Source organism: Grampus griseus, assembly GCF_964374135.1.
Source record: "Grampus griseus genome assembly, chromosome: 2".
NCBI classification, from domain to species: Eukaryota; Metazoa; Chordata; class Mammalia; order Artiodactyla; family Delphinidae; genus Grampus; species Grampus griseus.
This window is the reverse complement of record NC_139018.1, coordinates 9072830-9094817: the sequence shown is the minus strand read 5'-3', so window position 1 is coordinate 9094817 and position 21988 is coordinate 9072830. Positions and strand designations below refer to the sequence as shown.

Sequence of the window (21988 nt, the reverse complement as noted above, 5' to 3'; positions counted from 1 at the left end):
AATCTCCAAAATGTCTTTTTAAGTGAACGTTAACCATTTATTCAAAGTTACACAAGAATTTGAAGGATTAAAGTCTTCTGTGACATAAAGCCATTTCGAAGAGTTTCATGTCTCAGCTGAGCAGGTGGGTGAAAGAATAGGTGAGTAGCCCCTTCTGGGCAGCGAGACAGTAAAAACAGACTCAACAGCAGCCTCCCCCGGCGGGCTGTCCTCCCTGACTGCCTGCGTGCTGCGTGCGTGGCGTCAGTAGCAGCATGCTGACGGCCAATTTTAATACCATTTGCCTCATTATTAATGTCAAAGACTCCTTGGATTTTTTCATAAATTTCTTTTGCTGTATTAATAAATGCCTCTTCTACATTAGAAGCAGTCTTAGCATAAGTTTCCATGAAGCTAAGTCCATGTTCTCGTGCAAAAGCTTCACCTTCTTCTTTTTTTACTTCTCTTCTAAATTCTAAATTGTAAGGAACGGCACCAAAAACGGAGGAGAGCTTAAACAAGCTTTATTTGGGAACGCTCCTGGGCGAGGTGCACTGGCCCGAGAGAAAGGGGCCGGAGAAGAGACGCCCGGGCGAGGGTTTGGGCAGAATTTATAGGGGAAGAAGGGAAAGGGGTGTGGTGAATCCGGGAGGGCGCAGGGTATTCCTTATTTGGTGGTCTTTTCGGGTATCGTGGGGGACCGTTAGTCCCGCCCCTCGAAAGGCGGGAAGGCTGGGCCGGGTGGAAAGTCCCCAGGTCAGTTCCTGGAACTGGGTGGTCCGGAAAGTCTCCAGGTCAGTTTCAACCGGGGAGTCTGATTGCGTTCCCCTGCCTCGGGCCAGTTGGCCTTACATAAATCATTTTTATTTCCAGTAAGCATAATGACCGTGTTGGAATTGGAATGCTGGCGGGCATACTCTAACCAGGTTGTCAAGTGGTTGAATGTGTCTCTCCTTATAATATCATACAGTAGTAAAGTCCCTGCTGCACCTCTGTAATACGACCTTGTGATGGAACGAAAGGACTCCTGACCTGCTGTACCCCAAATCTGAAGTTTTATCTGTTTCCCATCAATAGTTTTCATTCGAGCACCGAACTCTACACCAATAGTAAGTCATGCACTGGCTGAAACCTCTTGTCTGTAAACTATAGCAATAAGCATGATTTACCAACGCCTGTGTCGCCGATGATAATGTACTTGAACAGACAGGCGTACGCCATGGCCGCGGCCGCCTGGCGCCAGGGCAGGCGGCTCCCGTTCCGCCGCGCCCCTCACCACGGCGCCGCTCGGCCTCGAAACGCCAGGCTCCGCCCGCCGCAGCCGCCGCCGCCGCCGTCGTCGTCAGCCGCCGGGAGTGAGGTGCCGAGAGGAAGCGGGAGAAATCGACACCATCGGAGGCAACGGCGCCCAACGGAGCCCAGCTGAACAATAACAGCGGCCCCGGCGCCTCCGCCCCGCCTCCCTCTTCTGGTTTTAACAGCCCCGAGTCTGACCGTTGTCTTCCGCCCAGATCCTCCAATGGCTCCTGGATCCCTAGGGCTGTCTCTGGTCTCTTTTCAAAAACAGGTAGCACAGCTGGGTGATTCTTCAATGCAACATGCGTTGCTACAGGGAGGACGTAGGCTAATACCTTCTACTGCTCCAAACAAAATAGCCTTACAGTCTTTTATTATATTTTTTTAAGAGGAGAATAAAAATGGAGAAGTACCCTGTTAGAATGTTGACTTTGCCATCCTAGTTGAATCTAGGGGAGAATCCTTGCTGAAAAAAAATGCCAACAAAATGTATCTTATTTTTTAAGTTGAGAGTGAAATGGTGCATTTTCTAGGCAGTTATAACTTCAAGACAAGTTTCCTATCTCCCCTGGTGGTAAGATGGCCACCCCTAAGCCCCTACCATGAAAAAAGTCTGTGGCGACCACTGTAGGGACACAAAGAGATAAACAAATTAGTGCAGCAAGGCCTTCCAGGTATTGTGATAAAGGTCTTATAAATCATAATGGGGACACAAAGGAGAATCAGCTCCTCTTGGGTGGACGGTTGCGCACACATCTGCTATTAGTTAGGACAAGTAACCCTAGCTGCTGTGAAAATCATGCCTCAAATTTCAGTAGCTTAATGCAATACAAATTGATGTCTCAGTCCAATGTCGGCATTCTTGCTTAGGGGTGGTCTTTCCCCCCACCATCCTGGGACCCTTCCACACTATGGCTGTGCCACCCCCTGGGGTCTTGGAGTCTGCTGCTGGATCCTCTGTCTCTGGCTTGGTGATGGGAAAGGAGAGAGACCAAGCCCGAGAGGTTCTCATGGGCTACGTTGTGAGTGACTCTCCTCACTTCTAGCTCACAGTCCAGAACTCAGAGACCCAGATGCATCCAGCTGCAGAGGAAGATGAGAAATGGCGTCTAGCTGCACGCACAAGACGAAAGGAAGTAGGTTTGGAGCTGTCAGTCTCCACCACGAGCCTCCACAGCAAATCCGTCCTGTTCCCCTGCAGGTATGTGAGTGCACGCTCCCATCTGAGTGTGCGCTCTGCGGGGGTGGTCGGCCGTGTGGGTTGCAGCGCCGCTTCTTATTTAGAATTCCAGGCTGGAGCAGAAGGTTTTGGGCTTAAAAGGTGCTCTGTACGTTTCTCTTGGCAGGTTGATGAGTGCATGAATGCTTGAGTTGGATCTTATTTGAATTTAATATAATTTTGAACTGACACTGTGATTTGCAAAGGCGATGCTTCATTGTATAAGAGAAGAGTTCTAACTGGCGAAGGAAAATTCTTTGAATGTAAAGGACCTTTATCCCTTGCAAGCCTACCTGTCCTGACCGTGAGATCAAGTCTCAACACCATCATTCATGGGATGGCAGACTAGGGAGATGGTAGACGGAGTGCGCAGTATGAGTTAAACTAGCCTGTATGCTATCGTAGCATGAGTCTAAAACCCTTATCTAAAATAGGGTGGCAATTATCATCATTCTATGCAAAAAAGATGACTTTTTCTTTGGTAATAACTCTCATTTGGGGGCTCACGGTGGTAACCATGGTAGGTCAGGACCTCCCCCTCCAAGGGCCATTTGCCATTAAGTAGAGACAAGGAAAGGATAGTGGGAGTAACAGCAGCTGCTGTTAAGGAGACCTTGAAATATTATCTAGACCACAGTTTCTTAACTTCAGCACTATTGACATTCCGGGCTGGACCACTCTTTGTGGTGGGGTTTTTCCTGTGCCCTGTAGGGTTTTCAGTTGCATCCCTGACCTCCATCCACTAGATGCCAGTGGCACCCTCACACACACATCCGAGTTGTGATGACTTAAAATGTCTCCAGACACGGCCAAATGCCCTTGGGGATCAGAATCACCGGAGTAGAGAACCCCTGATGTAGGGAATCCCTGATGAGACGTGTAGATGTGGGGCCACATTTCCTAGTTCTCGCTCCTGCTCTCTTTAAGGCACAGCACACGAATCCCCAGGCACTATTGTACCTGGTTAAGGAAAATGTGGCTGAGAACTCTACCTGAGCTGTCGCATCCCCTACCTCCTGAGCAAAAGGTCGGGTTGGAGGGATGGGGGTGAGCCATCAGGCTGCCTTGAAGGGTCCATTCCGGCAAGATCGTTCCATGCTGACCTGTTTCACCAGGCAGCATCCCCAGAGTCCATCCTGATGGAACCTAAAAGGGCATCTCTCCGGTCAGGTTCAAGGGATTTGGTCAGTTCCAGCTACTCATGGAGAGAACGCCCCAGAACCAGGAGGCACAAAAGCCACCACATTCCTCAATCACCGCAGCTACCAGAAGGGCATCACCCTTCTTCTCTGCACCCATTGCCTGAACTCAGAGAACAGAGAGCTTTGCTGAGGGTGACTCCTGTACCTTCGATAACAAAGCTTGTCGAGGGGTTTCTGGGTCATGACTCTTCACGTCTGGTGTCTTCCTTGTTTCAGCTCAACAACCTTGGAAGTTTCATAGAGTGAAGATAACTAGCTCCATTTTATAGATGAGTAGACTGAGATGAAGGGAGGTTGAGTGACTTTTCCAACGAGAACTCAAACCTCAGATCATTCAAATCTCCAATGATGGTCCTTTGAGTCCAGGTCCAAGGGCTGTTTCCACACTTGCAGAGCTGCTGTTTACAAAGTTAGGTGGGATTTGGGGCTGTTCAAATCCCTGCAGTCATTTGCCATGATGAACTCTGGGGAATGTGTATGTCTCTCTCCCTCCCTTAGGTAGGATGCCCTGGGGGTGGGAACACGATCTCTGGGATCTGACAGCTGTGTTCATGTTTTAGCTCTGCCGGGCCCATACCTTCTCACCTTGAGCAAATGGCCTAACTTGCCTGACCCTCAGTTTCCCCACCTGCAAAACGAGGATAATAACAGTCACTCCCTCCCCTGCTTGTTGTGAAGATGCCACGTGGAGCCGTCAGCACAGCGCTCGGCAGCCGGCCTGCCCAGTCCCCGTGAGCTGTGATTGTCTCTTGACTTTTTTTCTGCCAGTGAACACAGCTGGCTCTGCTCTCCATAAAACGGGGGTGAACCCCTCCTAGCAGAATGGGTATTGTTTTTGTTTTTGAGAAATGTAATTAAAATCTGGAAAGAGTTCACTAAATTCCAGACAGAAGATAAGCCCTTTATGTGGCTTGTCTCCTGAGTCTACTGCACACACCATTCTTTATTCTCTCTCTCTCTCTCTGAGCAATTAGCGTTTATCAATGTAGCCATTTTTAATGAAACAGGTGATTAGGGCTCAGTAAGCTGGCAACGTAAAGTGAGTAGAGGGCACGGAGGGTGGGAGTCCAGCTCAAAGGGAGGCCGGGGGGTTAACTGCATCTTCCAGAGGGTCTTGGGGGCGTTCAGGAGGAACAGGACGCTGGGACACGTGGATGATCGAGGGCTGGAAGGGCGCTCCTGTCAGCCTGGAATTGAACAGCAGGCGTCGCACTCGTATTCACGTCTGAGCCTCACAACCACCTAATGATGAGGAATGACTCTTCAGGAAGGTCTGAAAACCCCAGCCTGGCTCCAGTGAACTGACGGATTTATGGGCTTTTCAGTGCCGAGGTCCTTTAATTTGTTATCCCAAATTTTGTGCCTTGTATATTATTATCTCCATTGACAGATGGGGAAATTGAGGCCCAGACTAGTTAAGTGTCTTAAACTGAAGCAGCTGTTTATGGCTTAAAGCGGCAGAGCTTTGTGGACACCAAGGCCTACTCCTTACGCGGCACCAAGCCGTGTCTCAACCTCTATCAGAATAAGGTGGGACAGCCGGGAACGAGGTGGGTCTGGACCAGAGGAAAGACAATGGCATCTTTCTGGGGAGAGAGGTTGCTGATGCATTCAATGGAGAAACAGCTTCACAGCATTTAGCACTTAGCATTTTGCATTCCTTCCGTCGTGGGCAGTCCAAGATTTGGGAGACAGAGACGAATTAGATTGATGGGAGCCAGAGGGGCTGAGTGGAGGCAAAATGGAAAAGAAGCCAATGTTTGGAAGGAAGGAGTGATCCTCGGGGCATGGACACTGAGTGACACAGTGGGCATCCAGAACACATTTGGAGAAGGAGAAACAGAAGCTGAATATGTAGTCCAAGCACCTTCCTAATTAGAATAACCAGAGGGATTGCAGCGAAAATGAGAAGCGGGGAGAGTGACTTCTGTAACTCAGACCGTGGTCATGCTCATCAAAGACTTAACATTCAGTTCTCCAAACAGCCGAGAAAGGGAGCCGTTTGATCCCTATTTACTTTCTGTTTCTAGGCTCTGTTGTGTCCCCCTTCTCAGAGCCACAAGGAGAGTTTCAGAAGGCATCACCTGTGTTAAGCCAGCAGGCCGTGGCTTCCATGTGGCTCTTCTGATGCACTTAAATGGCCCATTTCCCTGTTATTGTTAAGACTATTATTAAGAATGTTTATGTGAAGGAGAAACTATTTTCTCTCTTAATCAAGTTTTCTACCTTGGTCTGTAAAATAGAAACTTTTTTTTTCTTTTGGAAATGTTGGAAAGTGGTTTCTACCCTTTAGTCCACTCTATCAATTGACTACTTCTGGAAGCAGGAAGAATGACTGAGTTGGCTGGAGGGATGGGTAAAGGGACTGTACATGAGTGTCTTGGACCCTTCTGGGCTCTTTCTATTGGCCTCTGCAGACTCTAGAGGGTAGAGCTTCCCTCCCACTCCTCTCCTCCATGGGGTAAGCAGCCCTGGATGGGGCCCAGGCCAGTCCTGGTAACTCACTAGATGCTTTCCTGGCCCCTCTATGATTGGCAGGGTATGAGTTGGCCCCAATTCTCCTCTAGCTACTTGACTCCCCCATTGTGTAATTCCATGATCTGGGCTTCCCGGAGCCGGTGACAAGTATGCTGAGATGTGAAGAACTCTTAGAAATTAGCCATGTGAAGATAGATAGAAAGGAAGCTGAAAAAGGACAAGTAAAACGTTTTGACAATGACATGGGCGGCCTGATCTAGGAAAGACCATGAATTTTTAGCAGACCTAATCAATGCAGCTTGCTATAGGGATGATGAGACTGGAATGGATCATCTCCAAAGCCCCCACTGGGTCTACGATGGGATATGCTAAAACCGGCTAGACCAGTGTCTCTACTGCTGGACACATACAGCCACCATCTACTCGACATTCCACTTAAATGCCTCACAGGCACCTCAAACTCAACTGGACAGAAGTTGATGTCGTATTTTTCCTCCAAGTAGGCTTCTCTCCCCGAGTCCCCTCTCCCAACTGATGGCTGCGCCATCTGTAACTCAGGTCAGAAATCTCATCTCTAACGTATCTCATATTCCAGTACTTTCCTCCTCTTATCTTCCCCATCACCGTTATAAACACCCTTTTCTCTGTGATGATTGCAGCCTCTACTGCTAGAGAGATTTTCTTAAACTATTAGTCAGAGCACGTCACTCCCCTGTTCAATAACAGAAATTCAGATCGTTAGTCAAGCATTCAAGGCCCTTCAGTATCTGTCTCTAACCTCATTTCCAGCTTCATTTTCTGTGTCTTCCACTCATACATCCTTAGGTTTCAGCCAAATGAATCTAACCCCTGTTTGTGGCTGTTGAGTGTCCTACCTCTTTTCTTTCTTCAGGCTGTTACCTCTGCCTAGAATGCCCTTCATTCCCCACCCCCACACACACCAGTATGGCTTTTAAAATCCCACCCTGTTCTCAAGAATCAGGTCAAATGTCACCCCTTCCATTAATCTGATCCCCCTTTGCCTTCCTCCAACTGAAAGTACCACCGTCCCTCTGTGAATGCTCAGAGGACTTAAATTAAACCTCTTCTTACCATTTGCATTTTGTCTGGGCTTCAGATAAATCCCACGCGTATCTAGCCATCCCTGTTCAACTGTGAGCAATTGGAGAATAAGGGCCAAGTCTTACTCTTATTCTATATGTTCCCTCCAAGGTACCAGGCATAAAAGGGACTTTGGAGTCTTGTTGGAGCCCAGTGGGAATCTGTCTACACCACTTAGAAGCTGTATGACTTGGGTAAGTTTTTGAACCTCTCTGAGTTTCAGTTTCCTCCTCCCTAAAACAGGGATAATGATACTGATCTCACAGTATCATTATGAGAATTAAATAAGGCAACAAGAGCAATGCAGTAGGCACTTGCCTGGCACATTGTAGATGTTAAATAAATACTTCCTCTTCCCTCCAAATCATAGCTTTGAACAGGTGAAAAGAGAAGTAGAATGAAGTGAATCAGATGTTACCCGTGACTCTGTTTCTGAGAGAACCTGTTTACTGGGCGAGGGAAGGAAGCGAGAGTAGAACCAAAGGCGATTTCTCCTCCCTTCCTGCTTCTATTACTTTCATTATTTTCTTTAATGAACATCTTTTACTGTTTAAGTTAGAAAGCATTGTTATAAATGAATGTGTGTGCACAACTTATATTCATATTGATAAATGCTATTTTTCACTGACCACACATTTTCTAGGCTTCTTTTTAATAAATTTATTGATTTTATTTATTTTTGTGGCTGCGTTGGGTCTTCGTTGCTGCGCATGGGATTTCTCTAGTTGTGGCGAGCGGGGGCTACCCTTCGTCGCGGTGCACGTGCTCCTCGGTGTGGTGGCTTCTCTTGTTGCGGAGCACAGGCTCTAGGCGCATGAGCTTCACTAGTTGTGGCATGAAGGCTCAGTGGTTGTGGCACATGGGCTTCAGACACAGGCTCAGTCGTTATGGCGCACGGGGTTAGTTGCTCTGCGGCATGTGGGACCTTCCCGGACCAGGGCTCAAACCCATGTCCCCTGCATTGGCAGGTGGATTCTTAACCACTGCGCCACCAGAGAAGTCTTCTGGGCTTGTTTTTGAGAGTTTCTATCCAAAGACTGTTGGCAAACCATCTGTAAAATGCTCATCTCTCTGAACAACCCTGAAGTTACCCAGATCCCCACAGAAATCCTTTTCTCCCCCCATTTTGCATTCAGTTTCCTTTCATTTGTCTCCAAGGTGACTCCTGCAATGAGAAGTTTTCATTGCTGCTCTCCGCCAGGATTTGAAAGGGTAGGAGTGGGTGATGGACGAGATGCATTAAAGTGGTATTTCCTCCCTGGATCATGTTGCCACAGCAGTACTGTTCTTGAGCCGGGGTGAGCCATCATACCAGGGATCCTGAGATAGGCAGGGGCCACCCCAGATCCCAGAGGATGAGATGTGCAAGACAGGGGAGGAGGCCAGTGTGATTCCAAACAGTGATACAGCAGAAAGAACATGGGATGTGGAACCAGCCCCAGCTGACTTAGGTCCCAGCTCTGCTGTGTCTTTGTTTTGTGACTTGAGGCAAATGTCTTGTTTTGTCTCCCTGGTCCTCAGTGTGGTCCTTGGGAACTTGAGAATACAAATACCTTCTTCCTTGGGTTTTTGGAGGGTTAAGTGAAGGCCATTAAAGTTCCCAGTCATAGTATCTGTGCATGACGTAAGGCTCAACGGATTAAAGTCCCTTCTTTGCATCCGTGATTCCTCATCTGTTTGGAGAGGATGTCCTTTCAGAGGATAGTGACATTCATGGGACATCCAGTTTCTGAGCAAGCACCCACCATGTGTGCCCAGATGATATGGAAATATCTTCCTTTGCAGTCAGAGAGATGAGACTCTAGTGGAGCTTGGGAAAGGCTGATGAGATATTTTTAAGTCCTCAAGTCCAATACTGCTGGTTGGGCAGAGTGGAGTCCTGAGGCTGCAGGAGACTCCAGAAAGCAACCTGTGCCCAAGACCTGGCTTCAGACAGCACAACCTGAGTCCCTGAATGTTGACATCTTCCCTTCATGGATGAAAGAAGGTTCCTGGAGGCCCAGGAAGGCTCAGGGGTCCCATTCAAAGACGCACAGCTGTTGCCTGTCATCAGGAACACAATGACCATTTCTCGGACGAATGAGTGAACAAGTGACTGAAGACCATCACTGTCCAGTGGTCTTCAGAAGGCATCTGGGCCTTCCCACCCTGTCACAACCCATCCTCCCAGCCTGCTCTATTCATCGTCCTGAGGAGCAGCCCTGATTACTTCAAGCCTTTGCTCAAGCATCTAGAAGCCCTTAGCATGGAATTAGCAACCTCATCTCTGATTACAGAGTTCTTCCTGGTGGGCCTAGGTTCTGGATCACAGAACCTTTCCTCTCACAATCCTTGTGGCTTCCTACTTCCATGCCTTTGACCACCTTGGTTCCTTTCCTCACCCTTTCTTTAGCTCCGGAGGCTCTTCCTCAGCATCTCCTGCCTTCAAAGTTCTAGTTGAACATGACCTACTTGGAAGGAATCATGTCCTGTGCTCCCAAAGCACTGCCTGCCCCTCCAGGTTGCTCCTTCACAGCCAGCTGTGGAGTGGAGCCATTTGTGTCTGTTACCCATTCAGATGAGCTCAGCAAGGGTGGGAGAAGGAGACTGATTTGTCTCCATGGCCCCAACTACCAGCCCAGGGTTTGGCATGGAGGAGGTGCTAGGTACGCACTTGTTGAATGAATGAACGCATGAACAAACGAGCATAGTTCCTGATCACCTGCAAGGAGCTTGGGGCAAACAGGGCATGAGCTGGCTGCTTGATTGGGGGAATTGAGAGCATGAGTGGTGCAGAGATGAGTGGGCTACAAGGGCTGAGAAGGAGGCTAGGCTCAGACGAGGAGTTTTGGCGAGAATCCTGACTAGCCTGGGGGTTGTGAATATCATAGGTGCCATGTGGAGGTGGTGGGTAGATATCCTAATGTCTGTTAACATGTAATGAATGCTTATGATGTACCAGAACTCCAATTGAATTTATCCCATGCCTTACTTCATTTATTCCTCATGATAACCCTACAAAGCAGGTCCAGTATTACCATCATTTATTATCATTCTCATTTTGCAGACAAAGGGGTAAAAAAATTCACCCACAGACACCCAGCTAGTGGGTGGTGGAGCTAGGAATCCAGCCAGTTCTGTTTGGCACCAGAGTCTATGCTCTCAGCCACCTCACTATATTCATGTGACATCCAATAAACGGTGCTTTCACCTGCTACACAGTCTTGTCAGGGCCAGTCCCAGAGCCAAGACTACAAGCTGGTCGATGGCCTATGAGATGCTAAGAGAACAGGTGTCATGTAAATAGCTTAGATCTCTGCATGCCTGAGTACATTTGGATCTGTTTACTAAAGATTGTTTATGATGTCATTTTACCCCATCTGGGCTGCTATAACAGAGTACCACAGACTGAGTGACTTTTAAACAACAGAAATTTATTTCTCACAGGTCTGGAGACTGGGACATCGGAGGTCAAGGTGCTGGCAGATTTGGTGTCTGGTGAGGACCCACTCACTGTCTTCTTGCTGTGTCCTCATGTGGCGGAAGGGAGAAGGGAGCTCCCTGGATGCTCTTTTATAAGGGCACTAATCCCATTCATGAGGGCTCCACCTGCATGACATAATCACCTCCCAGAGGCCCCACCTCCTAATTCCATCACATTAGGGATTAGGTTTCAACATATGAACTTTGTGAGGGACACAAATATTTAGTCTAGAGCAAACAGTTTTAAGCATAGCTCGTAAGTACAGAGGTCATCACAGTTTACCAGCCTCTTTCCTTTTCCCTATCTCATCTGATACTGTGATGGTGCTGTGATGCTGCTACTGTGTTCCTCTGTGTTTTACAGATGGAGCTCAGAAGGATCAAGTAGCAGGTCGATAGTCACAATCTGGTTAGGTGGTTGGACTGAGAATTCAGTGCATGTCCATTGCTTTCTCTTACGAGTGCTGGGGTCTTGGAGGGTAGTTCGTTAATGACACCCCCTTCCCTGTTCAGATAAGAAAGTGGATGGAACATCAAGATTGGAAGCATGGCTTTTATCCTTGGGTAAGTGAGCTTACTGAAATTAAACCCTAGCATTAGACTGACTTAACCACGCTGTCCTAGCAGCTGGAGTGGGACAGGGCACTGGGTCCATGTGTGGGGCCCTTTGCCCAGGTTAGTCTTAGGGCATATGGAAGAGTAGAGAGTTCATGCTTCAGCAGGGAGGCTCAGTCTCAGGATGAAGACGGGAGGAATTAACTTGAGTTTGCCTGGTTGAGTTTTCCATAGTTGCCAATTGGATAAGTCATTTCAGCCTCCCAGCAGGATTGAGGAAAGGGGCAGAAAGAGGCCGCTTACAACATTCCTCCCCATGGAAGGAACCAGGAAACATCGGGAAGTACATTAATCATGTACCTTCCTTGACAGTGGAAATATCAAGAGTAAGAAACAAGTGTTCCCACATAACAGTACGAATCACTGAACATGCTAGACACACTGTCCGTGCTAGATTGTTGCAAAGAAAAAGTTTATCATGCCTGACTAGAAAGTTATGAATCCTTAGGAACTAGGCTAGAATACAGCTGGTGCAGGGGACACAGCTTCCCTCAGTGCCGTTGAGAACAATCTTTAAAGTTCCTCTCTGAGCGTCTACCCAGTAAAGAATGCCGCAGAGAGTCAGGAGAAATTTTCTACCTGATTAAATGTGTTAGGAAGTTAAACAAGAGCTTTCCTGTAATTAGCAGGAAGTAATTATAGAAAACAATGGCTTTTTTTTTTTTTTTTTTGCGTACGCGGGCCTCTCACTGCTGTGGCCTCTCCCGTTGTGGAGCACAGGCTCCGGACGCGCAGGCTCAGCAGCCATGGCTCACGGGCCCAGCTGCTCTGCGGCGTGTGGGATCCTCCCGGACCGGGACACAAACCCGTGTCCCCCGCATCGGCAGGCGGACTCTCAACCACTGCGCCACCAGGGAAGCCCAACAATGGCTTTTTAATTTGAAATACAAAGCTACAGAATATGGGAAAATTCTTAGAGAGGAGTTTTTGATGGGAAGCTTGTCCAAAGTTTCAGAACTCTATCTCAGCTTGACATGTTTGTCCTGAAGACAAATTTTAAAATAATGTGGAAAGAAACATTCTATGCCTAGGAATATATTAGGTGAAATTTAATATTATTTGAAAAATACCAAACTGTGCCTGGGTGTTTATGCCTTTAAAAAATCATCTTTATTGAGGTGTAATTTACATACTACAAAATTTACCAGTTTTAAGTGTATAATTTTATGGGTTTTAACCAAGGTAAATAGCCTTGTAATCGCTAGTAATAATTATTAGTTAGAAAACTACCAAATTCTTTATAGAGCTGTTTTTGCCTTTTATAAATCTTCAAGGAATCGTTTGTTGTTCTCTAGGATTCACAACGTTTCGCTGATTTCATATAGAATTAGATATTTTATTAAGGGAGGGAGCCATTGAAAATTTCCCTTGCAGTCTGCATGTCCTTTTAAGTTGAAGCCATAAAGGAAGGGAGGCACAGTCTGCTGCAGAGGAAAGTTATTTGAAAGGGGAGAAAAAAGATTCGCTTGATTACAAAATTTATAAACCTAAATTCATAAAGTAGCTGGAGATACTGGAGCAGACATTGCTGTATTCAGCCCTGGAATGCTACCACCCACACTCCACCAACATTCTCTCAGGATTTACGTAACACTTTACAGTTAGGAAGTGCTTTCACAACCAGTTTACAGTTTAGAAAGTGCTATCGCATCCATTAACTTATTTAATCTCTTCCTGCTTGCCCTGAAGCTAAACAGGCCCTCAGATGAATTCACTCAGAGTTGGATCATAAAAATATTCATCTCTTTTTGCCTGCATGTCCCTTGCCAAACATGGCTCTCTTAACGGCAAGGTGGACGGCTCTACCGCCATCAGGCTGGAAATTAATCAGTCACTATCCATCATTCTATGCTTTCTGTCTCCATCGAACACTGGGTGTCAGGCCTGATGAACTAGAGATTCTGATCCAACAGTAACTGGGAACTCCAGCCTCCATAGCCAGGTCCCTGCTGCTCTGGCTGGGTTTTGAGGATGTGTAACAGAGCAATGCAGGAGAAGGACCCCGAGTGAGTTTCGAGAAAAGAGTCTTGCTAAAGCCTAATTGTGGGGCCGAGGGAGAGTCCTTAGGTGGGTAAAGGGTGGAAGTTAATACCCTCCCCATCTTCAAGGCTATACTCTGCAGGCCCAGGACACAGAAAGAGACGGACCGAAGGATCAGTGATGCCATTCCTCATGGCAACGCCCAGGTTCCTGGCTCCCAGGTGAAACCAGCTTACTGCGATGAAGGGCCCTTGGGGCAGCGATTTAGGAACCAGGGAACCTGGATCCCAGCGCCAGTTCTGGCAAGTAGTTGCTATTCACCCTTGAAAAAGCCTCTTGCCTTCTCTGACCTTCAGTTGTATCATCTGTAACAGGAGAAGAGTTAACGATGTGATTGCTGGGTGTCTTCTAGAACTGGAATTCTAGGATTCCATGGAAGGAGACCTCAGGGGTGGGGCTATCCAAACGTAGCTACAAGGTGGGTTGACTGCGGGGCTGAAGAAGAGGGAGGCTGTGTGTATATTCTGTAGATGTAGAAATCTCATGAAAGCAGGACCCCCAGCTCCTTCCTACCTCTCAGTGACTCCACTCAGCTCTCTTTCTCATTCTTCCTCTCCTTGGAACCTCATGGAGAGGAAGAATTGAGAGAGATCGCTCCATTGTGTAACATAACAGGTCAGTGCAGGTGGTGAAGGCTTTGGAGCAGGCAGATGTTAACTCAGATACTGGCTCCAACCTTCATTGTCTTGGCAAACAGCTTCTCCTTTCCGATCCATGTCTGTGAAGGAGGATAACGTTCCCCATGTCACAGAGCTGTCGGGAAGATCAGACTAGATGGCATCTATAAACACAAACTCAAACATAATGTGGTCCTTGGGGAAATGGCTGAGTCTAGGGCTGGGGAAGGGAAGAGACAAGGTGACCCTGGAGCATCTTGGAGTGTCAGAAAGTAAGGAAGTGCTAAAAAGAAAATCCACAGTGATGGGAGTATGCCAAAGGGATACAGCGGCCAACTGAAAAGCTCCCGATGCCCACAGCTGGAGCGTCCAGATAAAGTAGTATTGGATTATCACCCAGAGCATGAAATAAATAGCCATGAGTCCATGGCGATATAAACACATGATTGACTAAATAAATGAGGGAGAAAAGGTATATCTTGCCTACAGGAGAATTCCAAATATTTTATGTATCAGTAGATCTTCCATCCTCAAGAAGGTAGAGCACGACTCCCCACTCCTCAGGAGTGGACAGCTCACAATCACTTCTGAAGGATGGCAGGATATGCCACCCCAAAGTGTACCATTTTGGCATAAGGATTATTCTGAGCTGAAGATCATTGAGAATAAGCAGATACAAGAAAAGCCCTCTGACCTCTCTCTATTTGTAGAAAAGCAGTGCATGCATTTGTAAAGATGTCTCCATTCCCCTCTCTACCAGGAAGGGCAGAGTTAGGAGACAACTCTAGTCTCAGCCCCAAGATAGCACCAGGGAAATCTACGTAACAAACTATATTAACCAGCCCTTATCTTCCATTAGTCCCCCCATATATTTGTGTTCCCACCATTTGCCCTCCCTAGAAACTCAAAATCCTTTTCCTTTGTCCTGTCACTTCTCTACAAAATTCATTGTTTTGTTAAAATGCTATAAAGCCCATGTTTTCTCTACAAAATTCATTGTTTTGTTAAAATGCTATAAAGCCCATGTTTTCTCTACAAAATTCATTGTTTTGTTAAAATGCTATAAAGCCCATGTTCTAACCGCCCCTATGAGTTATTCGTCACTGAGTATTCCCACTTGTATGCACGATGCACATGTTAATAAACGTCTTTGTTTTTCTCTTGTTAATCTGTCTTTTGTAAGTCTAATTTGCAGGGCCTCAGCCCATGAAGCTAAGATGGGGAGAGATTTTCCTCCCCTAAACTTCCTTCTGAAGGGTACAGTATGGAGATGTGCAGATGGGGAATGAATAATTTTGCAGTGGAGAGATCTAACAAGCACGACCCCTTGGCAGGCGATCAAGGTCAGCATCAACAGTGATGTCATGTGGATAGTGTGTACCCTCCCCTGTTATGATGTCATGATCTCTGTGATTTTCGTCCCTAAAACCCATAAGCCCAGCCTAATCATGAGGAAGACGTCAGACAAATTCCAGCTGAGGGACATTTTACAAAATACTTGACTCCTCAAAACTGGCAACGTCATCAAAAACAAGGAGAATCAGAGAAACCTTCACAGCCAAGAGGAGTCTAAGGAGACGTGACAACTAAGTGTGTTGTGGTGTCCTGGGTGAGATCTTGGGACAAAAAAAGAAGATCGTTAAAAGCTAAGGACATCTGAACAAAGTTTGGTTCATTAATAGTGACAAATATACTACACTAATGTAAGATAATAATAGGGGAAACCGCATGCACGGTATATGGGAACTCCCATACTATCATTGCAATTTTACTATAAATTTAAAACTATTCTAAAATTAAAAGTTTATTTGAAAATTCAGCAGACTACGTTCATTCAGTAAAGGGACAAACAGTTCTGCACACTTCAGCCCCAAGATAGCACCAGGGAATCTAGGATCTCCTTGTATTCTAAAATAATATTCATTATGAAGTTTATAATTTTGAAAGGTAACATTAATTTTCAGCTATTTAATTTCAGAGGGCAGGGGTGAACGTAATACATTTAGAAAGATACTGAAGACATCTTTGGTTCTAGCTGTGGTTAAAAAGTCATTGGCATTTACAATATCCAGGACATGGAAGCAACCTAAATGTCCATTGACAGAGGAATGGATAAAGAAGATGTGGTACATATATACAATGGAATATTACTCAGCCATAAAAAAGAATCAAATCATGCCATTTGCAGTGACATGGATGGACCTGGAGCTTGTCATACTGAGTGAAGTAAGTCAGACAAAGACAAATATCATATGATATTGCTTATATGTGGAATCTAAAAAAATGGTACAAATGAACCTATTTACAAAACAGAAATAAAGTCACAGGTGTAGAAAACAAACTTATGGTTACCAAGGGGGAGGAGGGGGAACGAGAGGGATAAATTGGGAGATTGGGATTAACCTATACACACTACTATATATAAAATAGACAACTAATAAGAACCTACTGTATAGCACAGGGGACTCTACTCAGTACTCTGTAATGATCTATATGGGAATGGAAGCTAAAAAAGAGTGGAAATAGGTATATATATAACTGATTCACTTTGCTGTACAGCAGAAACTAACACAAGATTGTAAATCAACTCTGCTCCAATAAAAATTAATTAAAAAAAAGTCATTGGCATTCGAGATGATGTTGGCTGTAACAGTTGTAAGCGCAGACTTAGCCATTAGCCAAAGCTAGCTTGAAATCTTATCTACTATCTGTGTGGCTTTGGGCAAATAAACTCAGCTCTCAGGGCCTCGATTTCTCCATCAGCAAAATGGGAATAAAGTACCTGCTTTGCGTTCAACACCTTTGTGAATATTAAATGAGATAAAACACATGAAGCATCTTGCAGAAGCTGTAAAGCTCCTGGTCCCTGGTATGCGCTCCACAAATGAAAACTCCCAAGGTAGTCACGCCCAAGTCACTGCCGTCCCCTTCACGAGCACACACATCACTTGAGGGTCTTAATAAAGGGCCAATTTTGGTTCAGCAGGTCAGTGGCGTGTAGACTCTGCATCTCTCACAAGCTCCGAGGTGATGCCAATGATACTGGTCCAGGGACCCCAGGATGTCTAGCGAGGATCCAGTCTGTGGACCTGACCCTGACCGAGACCACTTGTTTGGGGGCAAGTGACCTACCTCGCTGAGGCTTACTCTCCTGTCTGTAAAAGAAAAGAAATGAAAAAATAAAAACAAAACACTTTCCTTTTCAAGAGCAATGGGTTTGCCTCTCAGTGTGACAAAACGGGTCTACCTTGGTGCTGTCCGGCCGCTGCCGCTGTACCGCCAGGCCCTGGAGGCCCAGACAGCATCAACGGTACCTGCTCCCTCCATCAGTTTCTCAGGAGATGACGCTGCCTCCAGCCTCCCTGACTGCTTAAAGTTTGTAAAGATCATAGTGGGGACCTCTAAAAGGCTCAAGGGGGTGGGGGACGGAAAGCCCTAATTTTACAGATAACACGAAGTGAAACAAATTGCATGATTTCCATCTGAATTCCCTTCCTCACGGCTCAGTTCTGACACGCAGGAAATAGATGGCCGTCACCCCTACCCCAGACTAGCTGCTTCCAGTCAGAGCAAGTGGATCATGATTTAATGAAGACACCACCTGTTACAGGGTAAAAATCCTAATTAACCCATATATAAATCAGAGCAGAATTAGCCATCAAGTCATTAGAGTTCTATAACTGCTGAACGGAACGTGGAGTCATGACCACGTGGAACAGCCTTCCTCTAAGCAAACACGAGACTGAGAAGGGAAACCCATTCCTCACCTGGGATGCTGCAGCCCTGGCGGGAGGGGTCAGATTCTGCGGCCTTAATCGAAATAAACAGCTGCTTGGTGTCCTGAGTAAGGACATTTATTTATCCTATTATTTATCCAATAACATCCTATTTATTGGACACATCACAGTTTGCCAACTGCTTTCACACCAGGGGTACCTTGAACCCTCTGCCACTCACTCCATGGATAGGGCTGGTGGTCAGAGCCACGGGGTTAGTGACTCGCTCAGGAGCTCACAGCCAGAAAAGAACCAAGTCCCGAATCCAGGTCCTTGGCTTCCAGATCCTGCCATGGCAGCTACCTCCTCCTTAGTGAGTATCCCCAAGGTGTCGTGTCATCCTAAATTATTGAGAGACTCTAATTACCAGAGGCTCCTGGCTCTCTGCAGGGTCAGATGCACTCTGCGTCTTTCATATGTTGGAGGGAAGACCCTAATGGCCCGAAAAGCTGCTTGAAGTTCTTCTCAGTACAACATTATAGATGGATTGAGGGGGAAGGGGGGGACGAGCTGGCTGGGAGACCGTGTCCATCTTTTCACAGCTGTACCGGCAGATCCTGTAGTTCTGTGCCTTGTACATAGCAGATACTCAATAAATACTTGTAGAATGGGTAAGAGAATAGATGAATGACCTTGACAAGTCCTTGCATCTCTCTTAGTTTAGCCCTGGAGCTCTAGGGAAATATTAAGTTGCTCTCTCTTGCCTATAACACAAAGCCCTCTGCATATTATGTGTTTATCAAAAGTCTTTTTAAGAAGACAACTTGTCTCACCAGATGATGCTCCCCCACCGCCCCCGCCAAGGCACAGACAAAGGAGCAGAAAGCTTTTGGCTCTATTGCTTGTCAGCCTGGAATTGTCCTACACTAGCCGCATTGCTAGATGCAGACGGGAGCTCATCCTCAATCATCCTCCCTACTGATTGTGTCCTTTTTTCTTTTGGAAATTGTATCTTTTACTCATTTTACTACAGAAAGCTCAATGTTTTTCTTACTAATGGGTATCAGTTCTTTACAGAATGAAGACAGTAACTCTTTGCTGCAAATATTTTTCCTACTTGCTTTTCCCCCTCCTTGCCCACATGCCATGTGTAGAAATTTTACTTTTTGCTGGAGTCTCTTTTTCCCATTGTTTTTCCTTGGGCTTTTTTTTTTGTCGTGTTGGGTCTTCATAGCTGCACGTGGGTTTTCTCTAGTTGGGGCGAGCGGGGGCTGCCCTTCGTTGTGGTGTGCAGGCTTCTCATTGCGGTGGCTTCTCTTGTTGCGGAGCACGGGCTCTAGAGCGCAGGCTCAGTAGTTGTGGCGCACGGGCTTAGTTGCTCCAGGGCATGTGGGATCTTCCCGGACCACAGATCGCACCTGTGTACTCTGCACCTGTGTCCCCTGCACTGGCAGGCAGATTCTTATCCACTGCACCACCAGGGAAGCCCTGGGCTTTTTTGCTATTACTGCTATACTTAGCAAGTCTTTTCTCCCCTAGATGTTGGATAAACATTCATTTCTAGTTCTTCCAGTGTCGCACTGATTTTCTCGTTTTTATCTTACCTCTGTAGTCCATCTGGAATGGATTGCGATGTGCGGAGTGAGAGGTTTTCCTCTTGGTTCTTTATTTCTTCATTCTCCATGTGGCTGCAAGGGCCCAGATGAGCACAACTTACGACTGGATACAACTGGATGCCATTGTGAGCGGGACTGGATCCTGGGACTTTATCAGGAATGTTGAGTGTCTAAAATTAGGTCTCTCTAGGAAAGGAAGTCTGAGTCATCTCAAGTGGAAAAAGAACAAGAGAAGGAATTAAATATGTTGTTTTTAGGTCCCAAATTGATGCTCGCTCATCAAGATTCGAATCCAGGGCCATTTCTCCTGGGAGGTCTTTTTTTTTTCTTCAGATATTCAATACAGGGCTTCCCTGGTGGCGCAGTGGTTGAGAGTCCGCCTGCCGATACAGGGGACACGGGTTCGTGCCCCGGTCCGGGAAGATCCCATGTGCCGCGGAGCGGCTGGGCCCGTGAGCCATGGCTGCTGAGCTTGCGCTTCCGGAGCCTGTGCTCCACAGCGGGAGAGGCCACAGCAGTGAGAGGCCCACGTACCGCAAAAAAAAAAAAAAAAAAAAAAAAAAAAAAAAAAATATATATATATATATATATATATACAATACAGTATTATTAACTATAGTCACCATGCTATATATTACATCCCCATGACTTATTTACTTTATAACTGGAAGTTTTTACTTTTTGAATCCCTTTACCCATTCTCCCACCCACCCCTGGCAACCACGGATATATTCTCGGTATCTATAAACTTGGTTTTGTCATCGTTGTTGTTTTTGAATTCCACTTATAAGTGAGATCATATGGTACTTGTCTTTTTCTGTCTGACTTATTTTACTTAGCATAATGCCCCCAAGGTCCATCTATCTTGTCCCCAGATGGCAAGATTTCATTTTGTTTTATGGCTGAATCATATTCCATTTTATATAAAATTTACCATTTTGACCATTTTTAGGTGTATAGTTCAGTGGCATTAAGTACATTCACATTTTTGTGCACCCATGACCATCATTTATCTCCAAAAAGTTTTCATCTTCTCAAACTGAAATTCTGTACCCATTAAACATTAACTCCCCATTTCCACCCCCTCCAGCCCCTGGCAACCACCATTCTATTTTCTGTGTCCATAAATTTGACTATTCTAGGTTCCTCCTATAATATTTGTCCTTTTGTGTCCAACTCATTTCACTTAGCACAATGTCTTCAAGGTTTATCCATGTTGTAGCATGTGTCAGAATCTCCTACCTTTTTAAAAAATTAATTAATTAATTAATTAATTAATTTATGACTGTGCTGGGTCTCCGTTGCAGTGCGTGGGCTTCTCATTGTCATGGCTTCTCTTGTTGCTGAGCACGGGCTTTAGGCGCGCAGCCTTCAGTGGTTGTGGCTCGTGGGCTCAGTAGCTGTGGCTTGCAGGCTCTAGAGCTCAGGCTCAGTAGTTGTGGTGCACGGGCTTAGTTGCTCCGTGGCATGTGGGATCTTCCCAGGCAAGGGCTCGAACCCGTGTCCCCTGCATTGGCAGGCGGATTCTTAACCACTGCATCACCAGGGAAGCCCCGAATGTCCTACCTTTTTTTTTTTTTTTTTTTTTTTTGCGGTACACGGGCCTCTAACTGTTGTGGCCTCTCCAGTTGCGGAGCACAGGCTCCGGACGCGCAGGCTCAGTGGCCATGGCTCACGGGCCCAGCCGCTCCGTGGCACGTGGGATCTTCCCGGACCGGGGCACGAACCCGTGTCCCCTGCATCAGCAGGCGGACTCTCAACCACTGCGCCACCAGGGAAGCCCTGTCCTACCTTTTTAAAGTAGAATCATCTTCCATTGTATAGATATACCACACTTTATCCATTCATCTGTCGATGGACCTTGGATTGCTTACACATTTTTGGCTATTGTGAATAAGGCTGCCCCGAACACAGGGGTACTAATGTCTGTTGGAGTCCCTGCTTTCAGTTCTTTGGGGTATATACCCAGAAGTGGAATTGCTGGGTCCTATGGTAATTCTACGTTTAACTTTTTGAAGCACCGCCATACTGTTTTCCACAGCAGTTGCCTCATGGTACATTCCCACCGGCAATGCACAGGGTTCCAATTTCCTGGGAGGTCTTTTTCGTTACCCCAGCCCCAGCCAGGGTCTGATGCCACCCCTCTGGGCCCCAGAGCACCCCTCTTACCTCCCATATTATTCACCACGTGGCATAGCTGTTGAGTATTGACACCACATGGCATAGCTGTTGAGCTGGTTCTGCATCATCACCGGGTGTTCTCATCAAGGGAGAGAACTTAGCTTCTTTATTACCTGTTGCTTCTCCAGCCCCTGGCACAGCCCCCGCTCATAGAAAGCCCTCAGGCAATCTATGTTTAATGAGTGTTCAAACTCATGAATAAGTGGCACTTGTAAAAGTGCCTTTGGGTGCCTGCCACGTGTGCCCAGTGTCTTCGTGACACTACCTCGTGAATACCCACAACAAACAACGGCGGCAATGATGACTCACTTCATTCACCCACAAGGACACTGAGGCTCAGAGATCTCGGGGACTTGACTACAGCTTCTTGGACCTTCAGTTTATGATGATGCTACACGTCCTTACCTTGTTTTGAGCCTTCTTTTTCCGATGAGGGCACTGAGGCCCAGGGAGAGCCCCAAGGTCA

General features: G+C 46.5%; 1 pseudogene across 1 annotated transcript; it reads right to left on the bottom strand.

The window, feature by feature from the left end:
- Nucleotides 1-181: 181 nt before the first annotated feature.
- On the bottom strand, nt 182-1200 carry LOC309818353 (ras-related protein Rab-2A-like; annotated as a pseudogene). Its single transcript has 3 exons — nt 1149-1200; nt 832-1077; nt 182-454 (listed from the first exon to the last, which is right to left on the bottom strand). The product of its transcript is annotated as a ras-related protein Rab-2A-like (transcript).
- Between the last annotated feature and the right edge of the window lie 20788 nt (nt 1201-21988).